Genomic DNA, 15151 nt, shown 5'->3' with positions numbered 1-15151 from the left:
CTAATATGGGTCTTTGGTACCCTAAAGGTTCAGGTTTTGACCTTATTGGTTATTCGAATAGTGATTTTGCAGGTTGCAAAATTGATAGGAAAAGCACCATTGGAGGCTGTCAGCTTCTAAGTAGAAAGTTGGTGAGCTGGACAAGCAAAAAGCAGAATTCAGTGTCCACATCAACAGCTGAAGCTGAGTATGTAGCCGCTGGTAACTGCTGTGCCCAAATTCTTTGGATGAAAAATCAGTTACTGGACTACGATCTTTAGTTTTCAAGGATTCCTATTTATTGTGATAGCACAAGTGCCATTGCAATTGCAAACAACCCTGTACTTCACTCCAAGTTCAAACATATTGAGATCCAATATCATTTTATCAGAGATCATGTTATGAATGGTGATATTGAACTTCTCTTCGTTCCAACTGGGTATCAACTCGCTGACCTTTTCACCAAGCCTCTTGATGAGACAAGATTTAATATCTTGATCAGCGAATTGGGCATGTTGAACAGTGAAGATTAATCTTCAGTCATTAAACATCACTCAGTAAGTGAAATGATTCAGTGCTCTATCTCTAACACTGAACTCTTGAGTAAATATATCTATTATCTCTAAGGTATGATTACTCTTCTTTATTTTCTCAACTTAAAACCTTCACTGAATATTTCTTTTTCAGTGATAAAATGTTTTAAAAGGTGGTCTCAGTGATTCTCTACACTCACCACATCTTCAAGTATATCTTTATACTTATCTTAAAAAAAATCTAGAAGATCACTGAAACTTTTCTTATCAGTGATCAAAACGTTTTTTTTATGCCAGTTTCAGTAACTCTCTTATCACTAAAACTGATGTCTTAAAGCCATCACTGAATATTTTTTTCAGTGATAAAATGTTTTAAATGGGGTTTTCAGTTTCCTTTTGACACTGAATGACTCTTCATGTTAGCTCTCATCTTCTTTGAATGTAAAAGTATCGAAAAAGTAACACATCAAGTAACGACAGAAGATGATCTGTCACAGAAGACCGCAGAGGACATTCAACAWGCAAAGTAAAAGGTGACAGAACCTCTGTCGTATCTCACAGAGGTTCTGGAAGAATGTTCCTCTGTATCAAGCTTTCARGTCACAWRCARCAGAACCTCTGTGGTATCTCACAGAGGGTCTGCAATTAGTCTTCTGTGAGGATCTCTATGTACTTAGGTTTATTAGCTGCTCGTGCTAAACACGTGATCATGTCAGTAATCTGCTTTATTTGGACGGCTTAGATTAAATATTTCGTCCAGGTCTGTCTTGGCGATTATTTGCTTGTATAAAAGCAGCTTTAGGCCTTTGTATTTTAAGGAGCTTCCAGTATTGTAATTGTCAACATTTTTCTATGTGAAAATCATATGAAGCATTTCTTTCTCTATGTTCTTCAAGAGTTCTTCATTGTGTTCTTATCGATTTCTACCTGCTTGATTTACAACTGTCCGCTGCATACTCAATGTCTATCTATTTAATCAAGTAAGATTTCAATACCCTGAACTGAGAAATACGGTCCAACACTTCATTTCTTAAAAACTATTTGTTTTTAAAAGAAAATAGTTAATGAACTGTCTTTATGATGACATTCTCTATTTACTATGAGCGACGCTTTGAGACGCGCAAAATGTTCTGTCATTACGCTACCTCATTAAATGTCATCCAATCATGGATGAGAACGTGATATATTTTTCATCATGACCACTTTCCCGAACCGTCGTCTTTTTTCTCTCTCATATTGTTTCTCTTTCCTCCTACCTATAAATATGAGAATTCTTCTCCACTTTTCTCTTTACGCTTTCAAAATTCTTAGACGAACCTCTGCTAAGATTTCTCCAAAGCAAGAACTCTCTCTACATCTTCAAAACCTTTTTCGACCTTTCATCTTAATCTTCAAAGGTCAGAATTTTCTTTTCTTTTTACCGTTACAAGAAATGTGTTTAATATGATTAAGAATTTTGTTCTCTTAATACATTAAACTGTAAAGGTTTTTAATAATCTCTTTCTTGATTATTAATCTTGTTTTTTTATACACATTCCACTTGAAAAACCCTAATCTTTTAAGGATTTCTCAAAAGAAGTTTTTACTTGTTCAAAAACTTGTTCTATAATCTTAACCATAAACTCTTGGCTTATTTCTAACAAACCTGTTTGCTCTACTTCTTATTGACAACAAACAAATGGCTGCCAAGAACGTCAACTTCTCCATTGACGAGATCTCCATCAAGGCCAACAACCACATTGTCTTGTTGGAGATACCCTCCACTAGAGTACATTACCAAGATGCGGCTAACTTCCTCAAGCAGTCATCCTTAGGCTACGCTCTCAACCATGAGCCCCTCATGGTCAAGGAACTTCTTCAGCAGTTTTAGTACACTGTTGAGGTTGTCGAAGTCCAAGACGATGCTGGGCGCAAGATGGAACAGATCCATTTCATTTTCAACCGCATGGAAGTGAACTTTGGTGTATCTACACTTCGATCAGCTCTCCGTCTTCCCAAGGGTCCCTTCAACAGCGAACCCTCCTCCACCGAGATCATCAATTTTCTTGACGTCATTGGCTACCAGTGGCCAATGAAGAAGGACTCCAACGCCCCTCTCAAGTCCTTGACGAAGATTAAGAAGAACAAGCTGTCAGCTGTCTGGCAATACCTATTTTCTCATTTCATCCAGTGCATGGGTGGAAAAACTGAAGGTCAGGACCAGGCCTCTAGGATCGCCTTGATCATAGGCGTATCTACGATTCAGCGTCGCAATATAAATTATGTTGCGGTCATTTTCGATGACCTGGTGCTCAAGCTGAACAAGCGTCAGCGAGAAAAGGTGGTGCCTTACACTAGGTTTCTTTTGATGGTGTTCTCAAAGATCTTCAAGACTCTTTACCCCAAAGAAGGAAACCTTCCATCTTTCAACTTGGATCCAGGATTCTGGATCATAAGCTTAGGGACAGTGATGTGGCACTATCTTCAATTGTGTCCATCACTACCTCTTCTCCTTAGGTGGCCATGACAAGGGCAAACCTCCCCGCGTCTAGCCAAGCCACCAAAACCTCTTCTAAACGGCCCTCTCAACCAAGTTTTGGTTCTCCTCAAAGAGCCAAGAAAGCCAAAAAGGGGACAACCACGTCACTAGCTGGGGCCTCTCAAAAGGCTTCAGTTATTAAAACTAGCCTTACGCCTGAGGCGTCTTCTGTTCACCCGCCCTGCTCTTCAGTGATTTCTCCCATCACTGTCGTATCGATGGTACATTCACCAATCATTTCAGTGACCCAAATCACAGAAAGTGTAAATATCAGCGCCGCCACCACTGAACACCCACGTCTCTTCTTGACCATTTTCTCTTCTCTTCCTTCCTTGTTCTTTACACATGTCGATGATGTATCAGCGACTGTCCTTCCTGATACTGAGACGAGCACCACTGGACCTGAGGTTGCTCCTCTCGATGTTCCTCAGCATACGGATGTCCATCCTCTCGAGGACATCTTTTCTCATGCCAGTGACAATCCTTTAGATGTCATTGCTGGCCCCTCAGGTATTCCATCTTCCTACCCTTTCTTTTCTTCTAACCTTGAGCCTTCAGCTCACACTTCTTCTTTTGCAGGTCCTTCTTTGATGCTTCGGCCTGATGCTTCGGCTTGATGCTTAGGAAGTGGAAGAGGAAGAAAGAGAGAAAGATGATGGAGGAGATGAAGAGATTGATGATGACTATGATATGGCATCTGACGTCAAACTTCTCCTTCCAACCGTTGATACCATCCTCTGCAGGATTAACGATGTTCACCAAGAGATGCCTCGTCAAGGCGATCTTGATGCGAACTTCCTTGCCCTTCAGGAGGATGTTCAAGAAGTTCAGAGTCATCTCCTGATTCTCCAAGAAGCTGTTCAAGCCAACAACGATGCCATTGCTGTTCTTCACAATAGGGCTGACGATGCTCAGGCTATTGCTGATCAGCAGACTGGTCTTCTTCAAAAAATCTTGGATGTTGTTCGTCAACCAGCTCTAGTGATCACACCCTCTTTCTCTGCCAATGATCACGCCCAGCTCCATGAGACGCGTGAGGCAACGACAACTCTAGCCAATGCTTTGCAAAGGCTAGAGGATTCAATGCTTCTCTAGCGTCAGCGCTTGGACGAACTCTCTGGCAAAGTCTCTCAAGTCTTAGCCAGAGAGGGGGAGATGAGGTCCAACGCTGGTGAATCATCCGATGCTGCTCCTACGACTTCTCAGGCCGTTGGTCCAGTATCAGCTTCAGTTGCAGTTGAAGCTGAGGCTCTTAGAGCTGAAGCAGTTGCTGCTCCTGTAATCCCGACCACTGAAGCTGCTCTAGCTGAGGATATCGATGCCATCCCTAGGGATGATGCCCATACTATTGTTGCTGCTGGTGGTGATGATGATGATGAAGATGAAGATGAAGATGATGATGATGATGAAGATGATGATGAACCTACCATTCCAGACACCGGAGATGATCTAGATGGCGAGGACGACGATGATGATGAAGATGACTTTACCATCAAGTTCCAGAAACCATCAACCGTCACCAAAGGTGGTACTCTCGGGGATTCCGCATCCCAGGGGACCAGGACCCCAAGTCGAAAGGCAAGGCGGTCGCTGAAGAAGGAAACTTGAGGATATTGTTCAATATTCCTCAACAACCTTTGTTTGAAGACTCTACCTCTCAGGTAGTGATCACTTCAACCTATCAGCTTCATATTCCATCAACAACCTGCGGTCGACTAGAGCGAATACCTGATCAACCCACTTCTCGTGCTCCTACCGACCGACATATGTCTCAGCTGAAAGAGTCACTCGACCAGACTAGAGTAAAAATTCCTCTTCGTACCTCTAGTGGTGGTGAGTTTGACTTCTTATCTAAAGCTGAAAGACTCGAGGCATTAAGGGCTGAAAAAGAGCTAGAAATTCAAAGAAACAGACTGAAGACAGCTTGAAGCTGGCTAAGTCACTAGCTGAAAAAGTCCTTCCCAAGAAAAAGTCCAAGAAAACGGTGAATGTTGTCCAAGCCCAGGCTAAACTTCTTTCGATTGCAGAAGCTGAACGCAAAAAGAATCTGAAGCTGATGGATAAGGACAAGCAATGGAGCGAAGTAAAACTGAAAAGGAGACTCAGTCCCCGTCCAATTATCAGCGTCAGCATCAGCGGACGTTCTAAAGACGGTGGAACGCTGGTCTCAATGCTCATCACCAGGGACAATCTTGATGCCGTTACCGAGTACCCTTCCTACCTTGGCCGCTATGGATACAGCGAATGGATGGAGATCAGAAAAACCATTCAACAATCCAAGTCGAGACACAAGACACTTATCGAGGACACCATCAACGAGCTCATCAAAAGGATGTCCAGGTATGTCAAGGTCCCTGACCAGCCAACTCTAAAGAAAGGTGGGAAGAAAAAACTCAAGCTCTCTGATCCTAATGATGGACCATTCCTAAGAAACGAACATGAAACAAGGTTCTCCTTAGATGAAATCCTGACAACTCATAAGAGTACAAACATTTCTATGCTGAATCTTGACTTGCCAGATAAGGTCCCTATACACCCAACTCTGTGCATTTTAAACCTGAGTTAGGAGTTATATTCCTTGACTATGAAGATGAAGTCAAATTTCAGAGAATGTCAGAGCTATATCTATGTCCAATGGATCACTTGGTTTATCTTTTGCTCTGGATAGATGATAGCATGCCTGGAAAATGTGTAGATCTGAAGATACGAAGGGAATTCCTACGTCGAAGAAAACTTGGTGAAAATGTACCTGGGTACATAGATCTAAGATCTCTAGATTAGTTTCTCTTTGTAACAACAATCCACTTTTCCTTGTAACTTCATGTACTATATCTACTTTCAGTGATTGTACTTATATTCTGTACGTTCTGGACATGTACTGTAATACTTGTAATATTTCCTATGATTAATAAAATGAGTATTCCATGTACTTCACTGAAAAAGATATCTGAAAAAAGTAATAGGGATACAAGTCTATGAGTTCCGATATTACTTTTCACATTCACTGACAATCTATAAGTCAGTATAAAGCTTTCAATTTCAGTTTCAGTTTCCGTACTTGTAATTTTCTTAGATATAATTTAAGAAAAATTCCCAAGCTGAGACTGACCAAACTAAAAAAGATCCCAAAATAGTAAAAAGGGACATGCACTTTGTATGTAACTTTTCCTTACTATTATTTGATAAGATAACCTTTTATATGTTATCTTGTTATCATCAAATAGGGGGAGATTGTTGATCATCTCTCTTAGTGATTTGATGATAATCCCTTTTCACTTGTTCGTTGTATTTATGTTTCTGTATTTTCAGTTCCAGCGATCTTCATGGAGTATGTTCAGTGATCGCTGAAGAACTTGCATTGTAAATCTATCAGAGACAACAATACTTCAAGAAGACTACACTCACACCAAAGAACCTTCAGCAAATGTCGAAGACTGAAACTGAAGATTAGAGACTGACAAGTACGTGATCTGAAGCGATATTCAGTGATTACAAGTCTGTCTACATATGTGTGAAGACTGCTCAAGCTTCAGCGAATGATGATGAGACCTTCACCTCATTTCAGCATTCAACGATCAAAGGAAGTTTGCTTAGCACGATTGTTGTTGTCTTGTCCTTATGCACACAAAGGACAAAACCCATACCGCTATGAAAGTTAGTACGATACGGAGCCGATTAGTCGACTCTTTGTCCACCAACTTTAGGTAAGGATGTCTGCTCATGAATAGTGCCTTTTGTACTATTCACTGTAGCAAAGGACAAGTCTTCCTCTTAAGGCTTGACACGCACTCTAACCCTACCGTATTGCATTAAATGAACATTTAATGCACTGGGTATAAATAAAAGTGTTTCTTCTCCATGCAGAGTGCGCGCAACTACTCTCTAACCCTAATTCTTACTTCAAGCATTTTCTAGCTTAAGTAAAGGATCTTCTTTACAGCAACTTCTTTTCTTGTATTTGCTAAGACTTTGTGTGTAACCAAAGATTGTTTAAATAGGTTTTTATTATCTTATCTTTCCGCAAACAATCTTGTAAAATCTGTATTGATCTTCTCTATCAATATATATTTTAAATTTGAAAATACTATGTTTGTAATCATCTCCCTCCCCCTTCTACAAACTGTTTCTCTTCTTGTAGACCCTTACGGGACCAACAACTTTAGAGTTCAGACTCCAGAGTTCGGGTGAGCTAAGTCTGTTTAGGTCTGAAAAAATAGACTTCAGAGTTCGGGTGCGCTAACTTTAGAATGACTCTTCATACTTGTACTCTTGAAATAACTCTGAAATATAACTCTGAATAATGACTTCAGACTTGTACTTTTGAAATAACTCTAAAATAAATCTCTAAAGAATGACTTCAGACTTGTACTATTGAAATAACTCTGAAGAATGACTCTTCAACTTGAATTTAGAAATGAAACTATATCAATAATTAGTTAAAATGAAGTTAACCTTAGAATAAAAATTTAATTTAGAAATGAAACTATATCAGTAAATTGAATTTAAACTTAGAAGAGTGTATGTGTCAATCTAAAGAAAAAAATATGAAGACCTTGAATTCATAGTTATTCAAATACCCATTATCTTTGAAAAAGACCTCATGGTAAAATTTGCATCATACAGAGCAAGACCAACCAGAGCTCCTCTGACATCCAGAAGCCAGACCAACCTGAGGGGCTCTGGCTTACAAGACTAAGGGGTTGTTTACTAAACAATTACCCGATAAGCGTTTACCGGTAAAATTTAACACTACCACTTACTTACCGGGTAAGACTTTAGTCCACCAATACGACATCGTATGCAATAATTTACCCAGTAAGCGCTTCCATGGTAAGAGTCGTCGCCGTCACTTACTGGGTAAGACTCTCGGTCTTTGTCTCCCTCTTACCGGGTAAGAGTTTTGGTCCTTACAATATTCATCCGATAAGGTAATGTGACTTGATAAGCGCTTACCTGGGTAAGCGTTTGGTAAACGGCCCCTAAGTCTAAGTCTTAAAGACTTATCTTCAAAGTCTAGATAAGTTTATTACAAGACTTGTACTCTTGAAATTACTCTGAAGTAAAACTCTTCAGACTTCAGAGCTCTGTATAGGCAAGCTAGAAGCTCTGCATGCACTATACAGATGGTGTCCGTTTGGAATAGAAGACTACAGAGTTCGGGTGAGCAAACTATGAAGAATGACTCTTCAGATTTGTACTCTTGAAATAACTCTGAAGTATAAAACCAATCCCATTAAATCAGAGTTCAGACTTCTAAGTTTGAAAAAAAAAGAGTTTAGGGTTCAGACTTCGGAGTTCGGGTGAGATAAGTCTGAAAAAGAAGACTTCAGAATTCGGGTGAGCTAACTCTGAAAAATGACTTTTCAGACTTGTACTCTTCAGAATTATAGAAGATTTCAGAGTTCAGATTTCTAAGTCTGAAAAAGAAGACTTCAGACTTCTTTTTCTAAGTCTAAAAAAAAGACTTCAGAGTTCAGACTTCTAAGTCTGGAAAAGAAGATTTCAGACTCCAGAGTTCGGGTGAGCTAACTCTGAAGAATGACTTCAGACTTGTTCTCTTGAAATAACTCTGAAGTAAAACTTTTGAGTAAATTGAATTTAGAATAAAATGAAGTTAACCCTACAATAAAGTTGAATTTAGAAACGAAACTATATCAGTAAATTGAATTTAAACTTATAAGTAAACACCATTTTTTTTGGAATCAGTTAGCACATGATTTAATTAACCAAAAAAAAAATCAATTGCATCCTAAATTAATAGGATTGATTGAATAAGTGGACACATGTCAATCAAATAAATATAATTAAATTATTAATGTAAATTGTGTCTAGATATATTCAAATGAGTCTAATTGAACCATTAATGTAAGTTGTGTCTAGATACATGTTTAGGCGGAAAAAATAAGATAACCGACTCACCAGAAGATGACACGTGTCACTCAAGTTACTTATCTATTAGGTGTATAGTTACAAACAATATGGTAAAAAAAGTAAAAAAATATGATATGTTGATTAAAATAATTTCAAACTGATTGTTATAAATATTATAATATTTTAAATTTGTTAAAATAAATTTAAAAAAAATTACAATTTACACCACAAATGTCCCACTAGTACAAAAAACTTATATACAGAATTTACAACTCAAAAATTCCTAAAGAATGTTCTTGCACTAACACATATATAAAAACATGTATCTTCAAAATATATCAATCAACAAGTTGATCTTCAAAATAGCAGATAAGCACATTACGAAAATAATTACATTTTCCCCTTCCCCTTATTATCCCTTGACCCCGTTGGACCGATAATGCATATTTAAAAATACAAAAAGAGGGTTAGACCGGAAAGTCTACTGAGAAAATCCCTTCTTTGCAATTACAGAGTAAAAGATCATCAAAACCTGTTAAAATCATCTTTTGCAAATACATAAATAAATTTCAACAAAATCTTGCAAATCTGCTTGTTACTCAGAGTATATAAACAAACAGATACATATAACACTTACACGTACTTCTTGAAATTCACATCTCTTATTAAAAACAAAACTCCAAAACTCCTCTGGCTCAATGGGACAGAGTTCCTCTGGCTCTTAAGAACCAGAGCTTCCTCTGGCTCTTAAGAACCATAGCTTCCTCTCTTATACCAATCTCTCTAATGGATAGAAAGTGCGCAGATTTTGATAAACAGTCCACAATCACCCGTATGACATCATATCCCTTTGGAGTTCGAAGTAACTTCATAATAAAATCCATTGTAATATGATCTCATTTACACATGGGAATCTCTAGAGACTACAGATTCTCGTATGGTTTCTGATGTTCAACCTTCACTTGCAGACACGTTAGACATCGTTCAACGTACCTTACTATGTCTTTCTTCAATCCGAGCCACCAATAAAACGGTTTTAAATATTTATACATTTTATTGGTATCAGGATGAATAGAATACCGTGATTTGTGACTTTTATCCAAAATAATCTCCCGTTATTCCCATAGCACGGTATCCAGATCTGTCCCTAAAAGCACAAAATTCCCTTGTCATTCTTTTCTAGGGTGGAAATCATTTTACCCATTCGTTTAAACTTGGAATTATCCTCTTTAGTTGCTTCTTCTTGACACTTTAAATCATCGATTCTTGGTAAAGGATACTTATTTTTGATCGTTAGCTTATTAAACTTCCGGTAATCAATAAACATCCGCATCGATCCGTCTTTCTTTTTGACAAACAGAACCGGAGCACCCCAAGGCGAAGTACTCAGTCTGATAAAACCTTTGTCAAGAAGATCTTTAAACTAAGTAACCAACTTTTTTAATTCTGACTGCACCAACCAATACGGTGCTCTAGCCACTGGTGTTTCCCTAAGTACTAAATTAATTCTGAACTCAATAGATCGATCAGGCGGTAAACCAGTCAAATCTTCCAGGAAAACTTCTGGATAATCATAAACTACCGGAATCAACTCTTGCTTACCTTTATCTTTCTTTGAATCAATCACGTAGGCCAGATAACCATGACATCCCTTCTGTATACATTTACGAGCTTTCAAAATGGATAACAGATTAGTATTATGATCATGTCAATCACCATAAATAACAATCGGCCCTCTCTCTGGAAAATTAATACTAATCATCTTCTTGTTACACAAGATATTGGACTGATTCTCTGCCAACCAATCCATTCCCACCACAACACCGAATTCTTTCATCGGCATAGGAAACTGATGGATTGGCAGCCCACACCTATCAATTTCATTAATACAGTTATTAAACACATAAGTAACAGATATTTGACTAGAGGAACATTCAAATAAAATCCACTCAATTTGTAAAAACCGTGAAAACCTCATTTAACTAATCATAATTTTTCATTTTGTTCATTTTTTTGTAATTATGAGAGGTTGATTAACCATTTTTATTGTGGAGAATGTTAATCATGGATATTATCATCTTCATTATTTTAATTTTAGAGAAATACATGAAATTGTTTCATATATGAAATAATTTCATTAAATATTATATGAAACAATTTCATAACCATATATGAAACAAATTCATCAAAAAAAAGTATTATATGAAACAATTTCACAAGATTAAACAATTTTATGAAAAAATTTCATAAGATTAAACAATGAAATCGACGTATGAGGGTGGTTTGTACGGTTTTTACAAATGAGGGTGATTTTCATTTGATCGCTCCTCTACTTGACCATTACCACATCAACCACTAATATATTGTCAAGAGGCACAAAATTCATATATGCACACCCAACAAATGACAATGATACGAAAGAAAAGTTCGCACCAGAATCAAATAACACTTTAGCATATGTATAATTAACAAGAAAAGTATTTGTTACCACGTTTGGCGTTGTTTCAGCCTCACTTTTTGTCATCTGAAAAGATCGGTCTCGTGCCCCTCCCTGTCATTCCCTCGTTACGTTCGGCCTTCCACGAGTACTTGGGGTTTTTCCTCCCATAGTCAATTGTGGGGGTCTTAGTTGCGGGCAATTCGGTCGGATGTGATCAAGTGAATTGCAATGGAAACATCTCTTAGGTGTTGGAAAATTCCTCAACAAATGACCCGACTCGCCACACTGATAACACTTTCTCTATTCAGGTTGACAACTACCTTGATGAACTTGATGACATTGAGGACAAGCTCTAACAGTAGGTTGTGGAACAAGTCGGTTATCTATTTTTATAAATTTGGGTCTTCGAAAACCGGCTGAAGACTCTTCCCATTTTATTTTCTCACCCACTTTCTTTTCTCCTTGCCGATTCTTATTTCTTTCCGATGTTTTGGCAGCATCCACAGCTAAGGGAAAAGTGGGAGGACTCATGGCAATCACAAATTCTCTAATAAAGGGCTTCAAACCCTAGGTAAATTATTCCACTTTTCTTGATTCGGATGAAATGTAGTGTTCCGCAAACCATAAATGTTCAATAAACTTTTCAGTGTATCCCCGTACGGATTTGTTGCCCTGGTCTAGCTTTAGAAAATTCTCTTCCATCTGCCTCATGGCTGACTTGGGACAGAATTGTTCTTTAAATCTATTTACAAATTCTACCTAAGACATGGATCGTAGAATATCGGGCTTAGCCAATGATTCTACATCCCACTAATACAAAGCGTTAGATTTCAACATGGAAATGACAAATCTAACCTTGTCTTCCTCAGAGCATTTGCTGGTATTAAACACTGATTCAATCTCTTTTAAGTAGCAATTGCCTTCAACAGATCCCTTTCTGTAGAAAATGTTGGGGGTTTACAAGTTAAGAACATCTTTATGTCTCCCCATCTACTACTTGTTGCTGGAACTGGAGGATTTATCTCAACTTGCTCAGTCTCAACTCTGGCCAGTAACCTCATAATAGATACTAAAGTTTCCCTCAACTTGCTCATTTCTTCAGCCAGAACATCCCGAGTTACAGATTCTGGTTGTGGTACATGTTCCTATATTCCTCGAAATAGATTCTCCCTTGATCCAGGTGAATTTCAGATTGACTCGGTTTGCCTCTTACCTGATTTCTCCCTCGACCTCTGCCCCCTGTTCCTCCCTCTTCCTCGACCCTTGGAAGTATTTGTTGGAGCATCAACAAGAGAATCCTCTATGTTTTCCGGATTGGGGTGGGTGATCCTTTCAGATCTTTTAGATCGACTTGACATTTGCAGATATTCAATATTGAATATCACGTATTCACATTCTCAAATATAATAAGGTATCAAAGTACAGATATGTACCTGTAAATCCATAATCCCTTTAACTCAGGCTCTGATACCACCTCTATAACACCCCAAACTTCCACATTTGCATATAACATGTACTTCATACAAAAGAAATACAATTTACACCACAAAGGTCCCACAAGTACAAAAAACTTATATACAGATTTTACAACTCAAAATTCATAAAGAATGTTCTTGCACTAACACATATATAAAAACATGTATCTTCAAAATACATCAAACAGGTTGATCTTTAAAACAGCAGATAAGCACATTAGAAAAATAATTGCATTTTTCCTTTCCCCTTACTATCCCTTGACCCCACTGGATCTACAATGCATATTTTAAAATACAAAAAGAGGGTTATACCGGAAGGTCTAGTGAGAAAATCTCCTCTTTGCAATTACAGGGTGAAGATCACCAAAACCTGTTAAATCATCTTTTGCAAATAAATAAATATATTTAAGCAAATGCTTGCAAATCTGCTTGTTACTCAAGAGTATAAAAAACAGACAGACACATATAACACTTATACACAATTCATGAATTCCATATCTCTTATTTAACACAAAACCCCAAAACTCCTCTAGCTCAACGGGCCAGAGTTTTTCTGGGTCTTAAGGACCACAGCTTCCTCTTTTATACCAATCTCTCTAGTTGACCAAAGCCTCTGTACTCACACTCCAAAATAAATAGGACAATTCAACCAGAGACCCTCTAGATGACTAGAGCCTCTGATTCGACTAAACCAACATTTAATTTTAAAGAAAAGAATAACAAGATGCAACCAGAGCTCCTCTAGTTCTTTGCTCAATTTGTAAAAGATATTTAAAAGGATTTGATTTATAAAATATAATAAAATTGAGACTTAAAAGACAAAACTTAGATACAGAGCTAAAAAACAGAGCTCAGACACAAAGCTCTAAATGCATAACGCGAATATACAACTTTCATGATACAAAGCCTCTGTTTATTCCAAATTAATCCCAACTCCAACTTATAATTTTGGACCGAACTCAACTATCTCTCTCTTTCAAACTTTCTCAATTTGGCAAGAAGAATTTTTTTTTCTTCAAAACTTTCCTTTTGTAACAGCCTCAAAAGAAAGATGGATTGAAAATAAAATATCTTTTTCCTCCCTTCATATAACCATGCAACCATGCATATACAAACATGCACATACTCAATAACTTATGCATGCACATGAAAAATCCACTCACATACATGCATAATTTCCATGCATGTATAACATATAAAACATGCAGACACATATGCATATTAGCAATCTCATGCATACATATTTTCATATATATATATATATATATATATATATATATATAATATATATATATATATATAGGGAAAGATCAAATATTAACCAATAATTTTGTATTAACTTTGAAAACCATGGCAACCAATCAAATTTCATTCTTCTTGTAGGTTTATGTCATGTTCACATTTTATTTACAAGGGTATTTCAGTAAATTAATTTGATATGTAACTCCCAAACAATTAATGGGGAATTACAAATCATCAAATCCCAAAAAATATACATTTATAATATTAATATTTTTATTTTTTTTAATCTTGATCTTCCATGTTCATTGTTTTATCAGTTTTTAATTCGCATAGAAAGCACGGTAGTAAAAAGTTTCGGTATCGATCAAGCTAATATGGATAAACGCAATGAAAAATAAATCAACAGTGAGAAAATTAAAATGGTTTATGATGACAATCGAAGTTCGAGGTCGGGAATTGAAGAAATTAACCAAAACGAATGTCTTGGTAATATATTTTTATTTTTTTTAGATTCGTTTTAATCGAAATTATGTTCATTACGATGTGTTGTATTTTTTATAATTCATCTTGTATTGATAGGTTTTTTCTTTAATTATTAAAATACGTACCTAATTCACATGTTCAAATGGAAGTACATGCACGACCCATTTTCATATTGTCATATTATCGACTTTTATGAATCATGAACCATTGTGTTCATGTTACTTCTATCATATGAACACAAGTGTTATTTTTTAAGCTTGATACCAAATCTTTATATTTGTGTAAGTGTTTGCACCCGGTGTTCATAGCGTTGAGGTTATGTGTTCATATATTTTATACGATATGAACAAGGGGTGAACACGATATGAATAAGAGGTGAACAACCACATAAGACCAGAAACATATATGAACAAGGGGTGAACCTTAAATGGTGTGGATGCAATGCATGTATAAAACTTCAATTGACAAAAGATCGCTCTTGAATGTGTTTATAATGAAGGAACTATTGGTTTACACGCTGTTCATATCGTGTTCATACCTGTTTTTTATTTATTTCCTTTCATATAACAGTTATTCTTATTATGTTCATATTGTGTTCATAAATGCTATG

This window comes from Cynara cardunculus, assembly GCF_001531365.2.
Source record: "Cynara cardunculus var. scolymus isolate 2C chromosome LG 3, CcrdV1, whole genome shotgun sequence".
NCBI lineage: Eukaryota > Viridiplantae > Streptophyta > Magnoliopsida > Asterales > Asteraceae > Cynara > Cynara cardunculus.
This window is presented reverse-complemented; position numbering follows the sequence as displayed.